We start from the raw sequence: 12,514 nt of genomic DNA, 5'->3' as shown, positions 1-12,514 counted from the left end.
ACTTCTTTGTGGCCCATGAAAGAACTTTCCAAAACCTCCTGTCACAAGCAGGTCCACTTGCTTTTAGAGAAGAGGCATAGGCGAAATTGTATGTTTCCACCTTGAGAGGGGCAAGCACCACCATGTACAATTAGTAGGTGACCACCAGTGTGTCACTTTTGTGGTCACCACACATCTCCTTTGGGGACCCATTTGCCCCTCTCCTAGCACCCTGATCCCTGGTGCCATGGCTAGACTGGGATGGGAAATCCATGTGCTCAACCAGGAACTTCCAGGTGGAATCAGAGCCACTGTCCCCTCTGCAGAGCCTCTGTGAGGACAGGGAGTTTGGAAACACAGCCTAAAGCTGCAGGAGGATCAATTTAAGAAATGATCACGCATTTACCCTAATGTCAACTGTACAAATCCCACAACCACCCTTCAAATGCCCTGCCACTGAGCAGAGCCAAAAGCAGGAAGAGCCAAAACCTACATATGGGTACAGGAAGACCTCTGGAAGGTGTCTCTGTGGGGGGCCGGGGAAGGGGGAGAGTGGAGTTGAGGAGGCTCAGGGGCTCAGGCTCAGGCTGGGAAAGAGCCAGAGTTCCTAGTTCGACTGTCTCTTTGTCTCTCTGACTAACCACCCACCTCCCACCCAGTCCAGGAGATTCTTTGAACAGGGCCCACAGGGTCAGAGGTGAGAGCTGTCAGCTCCTGTTACTACCCTGACTTGGGAAACCTCTCTCATTCTGGAAATTCATATATTTTCTTGGGCTTTGATCAAGATCCAGGTCAAGCCTCCCCTCCCCCTTTTCTCACAGAGGCACTTGGTCAGAAAGGCAAATAGCCCTCAACTGTGCCATGCACTCCGCCTCTTCATTCCCTGTTCCCTTTGAACCATCTGCTGCAAAAAAATCACAAAACAGCCCGATGGAGGGCAGGTCGGTGCTTCTTTGTCAGACTTCCCTCTCATTCTTTCTCTGGTCGCATCATCATTCCAGGTACAGCAAACCCATTACTGTCCAGTCAATTCCAACTCATGGAGGCCCTATGTAAATTTTCCAACGTTGTCCAACATTACTGGAACAGACAGCCTCATCGTTTTCCTTGAAGCAGCTGGTGGTTTGAACTGTCAACCTTTGAGCTAGCAGTTCAACATTTACATGACATCCCTTCAGTGTGGTGAGTCATAGTCTGCAGACACCGTGGGCAAGAATCATTGTTCTGGCTTATTTTCATAAGGTGGGATTCTAGGTAGGCAGGTGTGACGCAGGTGTAACTGGAAGTCGACTTGATGGCAACAAACAACAACACTGATGTCATTGTTTCGGGACTTGGGAACTGAGACCTCTGAGGCATGGAGCTAAGTAACAGCTACTTCAGGTTTGTTAGGTACTTCATTGCTGAGCTCTGTTCTAGATACTGGGAATACAGCTAGAAGGAAGGTGGCATCTCTGTTCCTGGGGTTGAGAGATGAGAGGGGTTGGGAAACTTCCTGTCCTGTTAGTAGCGGGTGTAGACATTGTTTCTGCTGTTAGATGCCATTGAGTCAGTTCCAACCCCTAGCCACCCTATGGATAATAGGACGAAACACAACCCAGTCCTGCCCCATCCTCTCAATTGTTGTTATGTTTGAGCCCCTTGTTGCAGCCACTGTGTCAATCCATTGGCCGAAGTTCTTCTTCATTTTCACTGCCTCTCTGCTTCACCAAGCAGGACGTCCTTCCTCCCCCAGGGACTGGTCTCTCCCTAACAGTATGCCCACGGTACGTGAGGGGAGGCCTCACCATCCTGGATTCTAAGGAGTATTCTGGCTGTACTTCTAACCCACATTTGTTTGTTCTTTGGCAGTTCATAGTACTTTCAATATTCTTTACCAGCCTCCCAATTCAAATGCATTGATTCTTCTCTGATCTTACTTTTCAATGTCCAACTTTCACATGCATAGAAGGCCATCGAAAATATGACTAAGATGGCTTTAGTCAGGTGCACCTTAATGTAACATTCTTGCTCTTAAACCCTTTGAAGAACACTTTTGAAAGAGGTCTCTGGCGGCAGCACGCGGCCCCTTTAAGGGTGAGGAGGAGGGGCGCACAGGTGGAAGCCCATGGCCCCTTTAAGGCTTGGCCTACTTGGCAGCAGCTGGAGCCTATTGAGAACATGACAGGAGGTCAGCCAGCACTTCCTATAGAGGTCAAGGGCTCAGGAGCTGAGCGAGCCAAGCTCTGAAGCCTCAGAGCCGCACTGCCTCCATGGGCCATAATGACCTGATGCGCAAGGCCTAGGACTTCAAAGACCAGGTGTGGCCTGTGCAGCCTTCCCGCCCCTTCCCAAACCCCTGCCCACCAGGAAGGGCCTTGCCACCATGACCCCTGATGTGGGTCTGGAACCCACCAGGCACCTGGCCAGCCACCAGGATCCCCGCCCTGCCCAGCTGACACACCCAGGACCACACTCCAGACCCCTGACCCCTCCCTGGGCCTGCTCACCACCAAGACTCTGCCCTGGGCCCGCTGCCCACCCAGGAACCTGCATCAGGGCCTTTGCCAACCCTGGGTCCAGTCCAGGCCGGGCACATGCATGGGATCCCTGTTCCAAGTCCCTGCCCACCTGGGACTGGGCCTGCCACAAAGACCCTGCCCGATGCCCTCTGCCTACCCAGGAAACACCACCTGCCCAGCTAGCCCCTGGCTCATCTGGGCACTGCCCCAGGCCCCCTGCCTGCCCAAGATCTTGTGTTAGCCTGACTGGCCATGGAGGATGGAGAGGAAGAGGGACCCTACCCAGGCCCCTGCACCCCATCCCACTTGGGATGCCCTGGGTTGGTCCAGCCCCAAAGGTGGCTCCCCTCCCCCAGGCCCACATACCCAGAACTCCATTGGGCCCACTGCTTACCTGAGGCCTCCCCATCAAGTGCTTGGGATATGTAACCCCAGCCTGGGATGGGCTCCTAGCTTGCTAGGGCCCCATGCCACTCTCCTTAAGCCCCAACTACTTAAGATCCCTAGAAAGTGCCTGTGGGGGCCCTTGTTGAGTCACACTCTGGCTGTAAGGGGCTAGGCTGTAGCTCTTGAAACTTGTCTTCTCCATTCTGAACCTTTAGGACATTGGTCCTTCCACAGGGCAGTTCTACAGAAGTGGCAGGGAACTCTATTCCCGAGTGGAGTTGGCCAGGTTTGAGTGGGGGGTGCCCTGGCAGGGACCCCAACTTGGGAGAACAGCCCATCTCCCCTTTCTCTTTCCCAGCTGCAAAAAGAGAAAAAAGAAAGAGATCTCAAACAGCAGATTTACCCAATACAATACATCCCTTGAGTTCTTGACCGGGGCTCGCATGATCATTTATTGTGGACTCCAGAAAGAAGATAGCCCTGATCACTTCAGTCTTTTCTCCATTTATCCTGATCATGTTGTAGATGACAGGGTCATAATTACATATAAATATGTCCCTGGGACCCAGCTCCTGGGGAGTCCCAAACAACTTGATGTAAAGAAAATAAGAGAGAGAAAACAAGCACTCTGAGCTCTTGTTTGGAAGGAGAGTTCTTTGTGAATAGAGAGCTGCAAGGATATTGGAGTTCCTGAAGGGGGGCAAACAGTTCCACACACAACTATTTAACAAATCATTTGCCATTGGAACCCACCCAGGGACACCATGGAGGAATGGCCTGGCAACCTGCTTAAAGCCTATAGTCTTGAAAGTCCTATGCAATGCACACATGGGGCACCATGAGTCAGAATCAACTCTCTCATGCCTGTTTTGGTTTAGGGCGAGGAGCTATTAGAAGCACTGTGGTATAATGTTGAATCCCAAAAAAGGAAGGATTTGGTCACCATTAAAGTGACTTCTGACCAAATTACTAACAATCATAGGGACTTTTGTGGGAGAAAGATGAGGAGTTCTACTGCTGTAAATATTTCGTGTCAAAAACCCACAGACAGTTCTACCCTGTCCTATACAGTCGCTGACTTGCTGTCAACTGGATGGCACTAAGATAGCACCTATCTGCTGAAAGGTTGCCATGCGGCAGGACTTGTGCCAAGTCCATTATGGTTATGCCTATGATCTTTGTGGGAGACAAAGCCCTGCTTATGTTTAATGTCTCTGTTGTCAGATCGCTCCATTGTCCAGTCCTGGCTCTATGTCCTTCGAGCTCCATGACCTGGGACAAATCATTGAACCCCCTTTGCGCTGCTGTGTGTAGAAGGGAAGTGAAAAATAGTGCTTAGGTTGTGTGTTCGAGGTTGAGATTGAATGCATCAATACATAGAAAGACCTTGTTGTTGTTGTTAGTCTCCAGTAAGTCAAATTTGACTCCTTTTGACCGTAGGTCTGATAGGACAAATCACTGCCAGATCCTATGCCATCTTCCTGCCCATCGGCTGGTTTGAGGTCATTGTTGCGGTTATGGTGCCAGTCCGTGTCATGAAGAGTTTCCCCAGATCCACATGATGTCCTCTTCTCGCAACTGGTCTTTCCTAACAACATGACCAAAATCAGCATGACAAAATTTTGCCATTCTCTCTTCTAGGAACATTCTGTGAAGAGTGTCCTGGCTCAATTTCCTCCAGGACTGATTTGCTCGTTCTCCTGGCCACACACAGTATACTCCACAAACGGTCTTTGCCATCACTGCCATTCAAATGCCTCAATCCTTCTGAGAATCCTGGTCCTCACTGTTGTCCCCATTAGAAACTCCATTTCTCACAGCTTGCTTCAGATCTGCTGAAGTGGAATCTGAGTTTCTGTTAGGCCCCAAGGGCATTGTATTTGTGTGCCTGCTAGAAGCACGGCTGGGGAACAATGTCTGGCCCCTAGTAAGTGCTTTATAATTATTGGTTGTGATCAGTGTCATTCTTTATTACTCCATCTAATCTTTCCAGCACACTCACAGGTCAGGAAACCAAGATTCTGAGCCTGTCAGTGCCTTTGCTGAGGCTAGCCCTCAGGAGAGGGCAGGGGCTCCATGCAAATCGAATATAGGATCAGGCCAACATTTGGATCACTCTGAATGGAGACACAGTCAATGCTCATTAACCAGTCACTCCCCATTGCTTTCATCACCCAATCCTTATCAACCGTGACTCTGCTTGCTGTCTATGGATTTCCCTATGGATTCTGCATATTTTATATCAATCTCATTATGGTCTGACATGTTTCACTCAGCAGAAGGTGTTCAAGGTCCCTGCATGGTGTAGCATGTTCCAAAACATCATTCCTTTTTAAAGGCTGAATAATATTCCATTGTATGACTTAGATATTGTTTGGTTTATCCATTCTTCGGGCCCTGGGCACTTTGGTAATAGTCACCTTTCAGCTATTGTGGGTAGTGCTGCAGTGAACTTGTATACCACTATCTCTTTGAGTCTCTGTTTGTTATTCTTTGAGGTATATGCTTAGATGTAGAATTGTGAGGTGGTCAAGGATTTCCTCTTCCTTGGATCCATGATCAATGCTCATGCAAGCAGCAGTCAAGAGCTTAAAAAATGCATTGCATTGTATTGGCTAAATATTCAAAAGACCTCTTTAGAGTATTGAAAAGCAGGGATGTTATTTTGAGAACTAAGGTGCATCTGACACAAGCCATAGTATGTTCAAACACTTCCTATGCATGTAAAATTTGGAGATTAAATAAGGCAGGCCAAAGAAGAATCGATGCATTTGAATTATGGTGCTAGGAAAAAAGAACCATAGAAAGTACTATGGACTACCAGAAGCACCAATAAACTTGTCTTGGAAGAAGCACAGGCCAAATGCTCCTTAGAAGTAAGGATGGCCAGATTTTGTCACCCTTTGGATGTGTACTTTCAACATGTTGTCAGGAGAGACCAGGCCCAGGAATAGGACTTCATGTTTGGTAAAGTGGAAGGGCAATGGAAAAGAGGAAGGCTCTCATGAGAAGGATGGACATGGGGGCTGCAGTAATGGGCTCAAACATAAGAACAATTGTGATGATGGTACCGGGTGGCGTTGTGTTCTGTTTGACATAGGGTTGTTATGAGTGGGAACCAACAGGACCGACCCTAACAACAATAGTAAATCTCTGACTTGTTAAGAAGAAACAAGCATTTTTCATTTCCTCTATGAGCCAGGCACTGAGAAGACACTGAAGGTCCAGATAGAAACAGCACTTGGCCCCTACCCATGATGGGTACCCAGTCTAGGCGTGAGGCAGCAGATCTCCACTTTTGGATGAGACCTATGCAGCCCCCTTGGGGTTCGAGTGTGTGCTGGAGAGACTCCAGTTAACTTTGCCTTTCTCTATACCCGCCTTTAGGGAAGTGGAAGAACTTTACAATAAAGCATCCCCCGAGATTGCACAATTAGACAAAAGGAAAACAATGGTGGCTAAAGAGAGCGAACAGAGAATCCAGAGCTGTGTCTGGGTCCTTGGCCATGCAGCTCTCAATCAGCACAGTTGAGTTCAGGAATCAGGAAGCGAAGATCCTCAATATCTGGATCCAGTAGGTATAGAAGGTGTAGCTTCAAAGAAAAAGAAGGATAAACCCTCTTTCGCTTTCAGGAGGAACTCACCCAGGGAGAACTCATTCAGGTGGGACTGCACTAAAGCCTTAGAACTGGGAGGGTCCATAGGAGCATGTTTACTGCCAGAATGGTGGCTTCCCATTCAAGAGCTTCTATCATATTCCAGCTCATGAATGGTCCTCCGAGTGCCTTGGTTCTTTTGCTGTGACTTCTGTGGCATCACTTGAACGCTCCATCCCCTCCAGCCAGGAGCAGTGGCAGGAAAAATCTCTTAGGGAGAAGTGAGAGAGTGAGCTAGGAGATATTCCGTACACAGATTGCAGTCTCCTTCAGCAAATGCCCTGTGGGGTGGGGACTTAACTTTTCTGATTCTCTCCTGTTAGAAGTCAACACGGAGCTAAAGAAGCATGAATGGAAGAAAGCAGGATGATGAGCTGACAGCTTTTCCATAAGGAAATAATAGCCAGAAGGGCTCCAAGTTGGGATGAGGGGATGGTGGGGAGGGGAACACACGTGCTGCTACCAAGAGGATAGTGAGAAGCAAGAGACCAGTAGAGGCTAGTCTCAAAGCCATCTCCAATAACATTTCCCCAACAGGCTGTTTTCCTCTCCCCACTCTAAACACGTCAGCCTTCACCTCCACCAAGCACCAAAACCCCCAATGCAGCCTTTATCTTTCCATTCCTCCCACCAATTGGTCCAGGTTGCTATGGGAACTCTGGGAGTAGTAACGGGTTCCCTCTATTACTACCTACCTCCCCGATTTCAGCACAGATCAATCAACCCGTCCCCGCAGCCCCATATCTAAGGGGAAGGTCCTAGGGGAGAGTAAGGGAAAGATAGATTCAACACAGGACAAGAACAAGAGTGAAAAACTTACAAAGAGAGCGAGTGATGTAATTCCAGAGTATTAGTCAATTCCTTTTGTCCTTCCAGCTACCATCCTCTCGCCCAGCTTAACTCCCTGAAGGAGGAAGGATCTCTCAGTGGGTGTCTGCCAAGGTGAGGTTCTAGGCCACTTGGGGGCTTCTGAGGCTTCCCTTCCAAATTTGCCTTCCCTCCCTTCAAAAGAAAGTCACTGGAACTCACCAGCCAGAGTTGGCAAGGCTACCACTGAGTTGCCCAGTTAAGGTTTATGTCCTGGGGAAGACTGTAGCTCACAAAACGCCTTCAGGGATTGTTTCTTCCCTACAAGCTCTTCCAGAATCTTGTCATTCTGCATCCCAAGTTGGAGTCTATGTTTCCTCCTTTGAACCCACGCCGGCCTTATGGCTCTCCAGGAGTCAAGTTTGGCAGGTGAGGTGCGGTGTGACTTCTGAGGTAATACAGCTCCCACCTGGCTCTTTCTCTGTACAAGACCCTCGGAGTCCAGTCCCCTTGCTGTGAGGAAGTGTGATGAAGAGGCCACATGCAGATGCTGACACTAGTCCCTCTTAAAGTCCCAGCAAACACCAGTGGCCATTGTCAAGTACACCAGTGGGGAAGCTGTGTGAGATGTCTCCATCAGAAGCCATTGCCAGACGGCAACCGCACAGAAGAATCTGCTAGCTTAGTACTGCCAATCCCCAGAACCATAGGAAATGATGACTGATGAGGAAGATAATAATTGACTCCAATTTTGTTTCAAATTGGAAGAAATGTGCTGCACAGCACCGGAGTTGTAGCTCTGGAACCACAGTCCCGATGCAGATGTATTAAATAATTTATTATCTAGTGATTGTTCCTGGTCCTCACCCTTCCCAGCTTCCCTGTGCCCACCCAGTCCAAGCAGCTGCTTCATCACTTATTCTGTAAAAGTATGTGAGGGTAAGTCAGAAAGCATTTCTCTAAAACCACAGACACTTTATTAAGCAAAAATATCAAAATGTGAAGTGACTGTTTCTAGACATAGCCGCCATCTTGATCTACATCCGGGGAGGCAAACTTTTGAGATAGAAGAGCCCACTTTGTCTCTCACAACAATTGAAACATTCTTTGAGATAAAAAATATAGTTTTGCAACTTCAATCACCATTATCTGAATAATAACTGTCCTTGAATAGGTTTCCATTTTACTTCAGAGCCACATGCATGGACCGAGAGACCCGCAGTGTATCCCTGACCCCTGCTCTATAGACTTCAGTAATTGTTCTCTAGGGATTCTCTGCTCATATACACTTCTAGTCACACGACATACCATGACCAACAGGGTCGTTCAAACCCTCTCCAGAGATTCTGCAAGGGTGTGAGTGTGTGTGTGTGTTTGCGTGTGTGTGTGTGTGGAAAAAGAACACGAAGTCAGAAGACATCCAGTGATTATGGAAGGGTATGAGTGTGAATGTGTGTGTGTAAAAAGGACACGAAGTCAGAAGCCCTCTACAGATTCTGAAAGGATGTGTGTGTTTGTATGTAAAAAGGACATGACTTTAGAAGCCCTCCAGAGATTCTGCAAGGGTGTGCGTGTGTGTGTGTGTGTGTGTGTGTGTGTGTGTGTGTGTGTAAAGGACAAGATGTCAAAAGCCCTCTAGAGATTCTTCAAGGGTATGAGTGTGAGTGGGTGTGTAAAAAGGACACGAAGTCAGAAGCCCTCTGAAGATTCTGCAAGGGTGCATGTATGTGTGTGTTTGGAAAAAGGACATGAAGTCCGAAGCCCTAAGGAGATTCTGGAAGGGTATGATTGTGAGTGTGTGTGTGTGTGTGTGTGTGTGTGTGTGTAAAAAACAAGAAATCAGAAGCCCTCTATACATTCTGCAAGGGTGTGTGTGTGTATCTGTGTGGGTGTGTCGTGTAAAAAGGACAGGAAATCAGAATCCCTCCAGATATTCTGCAAGGGTGCGTGCATGTGTGTATATGTGTGTGTGTTAGTGTGTAAAAAGGACACGAAGTCAGAAGCCCTCCAGAGGTTCTGCAAGTGTGTGTGTGTGTGTGTATGTGTGTGTGTGTGTGTAAAGGACGGTAAATCAGAAGCATTCTAGAGATTCTGCAACGGTGTGTATGTGTGTTTGTGTGTAAAAAAGACACAATGTCAGAAGCCCTCTAGTGATTCTGCCTGGGTATGATGCTAGTGTGTGTGTGTGTGTGTGTGTGTGTAAAAGGAAACAAAATCAGAAGCCCTCTAGTGATCCTGCAAGGGGTGTGTGTGTGTGTGTGTGTGTGTGTGTGTGTGTGTGTGTGTAAAAAGGACATGAAGTCAGACGCCTTCCAGAGATTCTGCAAGGGTATGGGTATGCATTTGGATGTGAGTGTGACCGTGTGTGTGTGTGTGTGTGTGTGTGTGTGTGTGTAAAAAGGACCCGAAATCAGAAGCCCTGTTTGTGAACCCTGGCTCTATTCCTTAGTGGTCCTTATCTCTCAATTTTGGATGCCCAGATACCTGAGGGTGTCATGGTTCTGTGTTGGGGTTCTAATGGCAAGGACAGCAGTTAGGCCCCACCAGGCACTCCAAAGGAGAAAGATGACACTTTGTGGTCCCCTAGATAGTTCGTATCGGAAACCCACAGGGGCAGTTTTGCTGTGTTCTGTAGGGTCACTGTGAGTCAGAATCGACTCAGCGACAGTGAATGTGGTTGAGTGTTTGAGCACAGTTCCTTTCATCCTCTGTGCAGGCAGCTCTGTTTTAGAGGAGTTAGGCCAGTCCCATGTATTAGACTCTCCTTCAGAGCAACTGGGCAAGTGTGAGTCTGCGTGTTTCTAACGTCATCTTGTTTTCCTCATTCAAGGGATGTGGAGAGCAGGGGTCTTCAAATCGGTTTAAAGAGAGAAAGGAGATAAAAAAGAGAACAAAGAAAAAGAGGGTGAAAAAGGATTGGAGGGGGGGGGGGCCTCTGAGGAGAAGAGGATGATGCTCAGGCTTCTAAGGCTGTCAATCAGCCTGGTAGCCAACTGTGAGCTTACCTGGTGCACCTCCAAGATCCCAGAATCCCTAGTTGACAGTGGAATTTGCATAGCGAACTGGCTCATTGAGCCGAGCCGGAGGCCTCTGTCTGCAGAAGAGACCAAGCCCTGTGCTGCAGCTCCTGCTCCCATCTGCAAGCAGTGGGGTCCAGATGCGGGTCCTGTGTCTGCTTCCTGTTGTAAAAGGCAGTGTTGGGACAAGTAGCTTTCTACTGAGTCTCTCCTCCGTCTACGCAGTCGACCCCCTTACCTGGGGGAGCAGGCTCCAGGCTTGCTGTGGCCAGCTAATAGCAAGTAGTAGGCACAGCGCTAATGAAGAGAGGGGACAGCTGGGCAGAGGGCCTAAACCTGCTGAGCGCCATGGCCCCTGAGACACTGGCGAGCTGTTGGCTCCCGGCTCCTTGTCCCTGACTCTTACCTGCCTTCCTCTCTCGAGTTCACTCTTGAATTTCAGTCTCCATGTAATCTCACCCAGCCTTGCTGCCTGACGGGAGAGGGAGCCTGGAGGCTGTTAGAATGGCGCTGCTCAGTCTCTTTGGGCTAAAGAGTCTGACTTGGGCCAGCAGCTCCATGAAGTTCCCTCCCTCAGGTAGTTTTCTGCCTCTCCATCCCCCTTAGTCCCCCTGCAGGCCTGGCCCTGGGCCCTGACCTTCCACTTGCTTCCTCATCCAACATGTGGAGGGCTGTCTCTTGCCAAGTACACACATGGGTGCAGACATGAGAGATCCCACTCTCTCCTGGAAACAAGGAGGTCTGTAAACAAGGGCACAGCTGAGGCCTGTTCTTACCCAAATCATGTGCATCCTTCTCTCTGCCCTCTGCCCTGGGGTAGGGACAAGGGCTCTGGGAAGACCGGCCACCCCATCACTGGGCACCCAGGGCTCCCTACAGGCCCTTGCACCGTGTGGGGCTACAGAAGGGGAGAAAGGCAGAAGAGTGCTGCCAGGAGCCAGCTGCACTCTGGCAACATGGGGTCTTCCGGGCTGGGCCACTGAGGTGGGGTGCTAAGCCTGTGCTCCCCTCTCCCTCTCCCCAGGTGTGTGGTTGTGCTCTTCAATCCCCGGAAACACAAGCAGCACCACATCCTCAACAGCTCCAGGTAAATGGGCTCTGGGGCTTTGGGGAGTGCCACCTTTCCCCAGGGACGGCCAGAGGGGTGCCACCTGCTTCTCTGTAGCATTGGGCCCTGTTGGGCCCCAGGCCTGCAAGGGAAGCAGCACAGGGAGGGCGGGTTTGCTGCCCTTGTTTAGAGAGGGGACTGTGAGAGGCCAGACCTGGGCCAGGCTGCCAGTGCCCCTCTTGAGCCTGCCCCCATTCCTTTCAGGAAAACCATCACTGCCCTTGCCTTCTCTCCTGATGGCAAGTACCTGGTCACCGGCGAGGTGAGTGAGGTAGGAAGCTCAGGCACTGCTGAGGGGGTGGCCTGGCCTTAGCAGAGAGTGACAGCCTGCGGCCCTCATAGGACTGGTGCCAAGTTTGATTTTCTGTACTGGTGTCCACTTTGGGTGTTTGGTCTGCCCTAGAGCAGTGTTCTTAGGCTGTAGCCTGCGTCAGAAGTGCTATGGTGGCCCCGTAGTACAGACTGCTGGCTCTCGGGCTCAGCAGGTCTGGGGTGGCTCTCTTCAGTTTGCAATGCTAACAAGTAGTTCCAGATGAGGCTGAAGCTGCCAATTTGGGAACCACATTTTGGAAAACACCTCCTTAAAACATTCCTTATCCCTGGAGTCCCCCTGCTGGTCAGAGTGTGGAACAGGGCTGCCCTCCCATAGACTTGCCCTGTGAGGCTGTGGGAGCAAACCGCAGGAGTGGTGGTTCTTGCCCATTCAAATCACGCCAGGAGCCCATCCCTGAGAGTCCCTGTTCCCCAACACTGACCACATTCCCTCCGGGGGTATCCTTGATTCATGTGCAGGCACATTAGGTTAGGTGTCCTTCATTTATGTGCAGGCTCTTGTCCAGTGGCTGGGAGGGCCAGGCCTCCGTGGATGGGGAGGGAGCTGGCTGCCTCTGGCCTTTACTTTGTGGTCTTCGTCCCCGCAGAGTGGACACATGCCTGCTGTGCGGGTATGGGACGTGTCGGAGCGCAGCTAGGTGGCAGAGCTTCAGGAGCATAAGTATGGCTTGGCGTGTGTGGCCTTCTCACCCAGCGCCAAGTACATTGTCTCAGTGGGCTACCAGC

Source organism: Tenrec ecaudatus, chromosome 15, assembly GCF_050624435.1.
Source record: "Tenrec ecaudatus isolate mTenEca1 chromosome 15, mTenEca1.hap1, whole genome shotgun sequence".
In the NCBI taxonomy this organism is placed as follows: Eukaryota; Metazoa; Chordata; class Mammalia; order Afrosoricida; family Tenrecidae; genus Tenrec; species Tenrec ecaudatus.
This window is presented reverse-complemented; position numbering follows the sequence as displayed.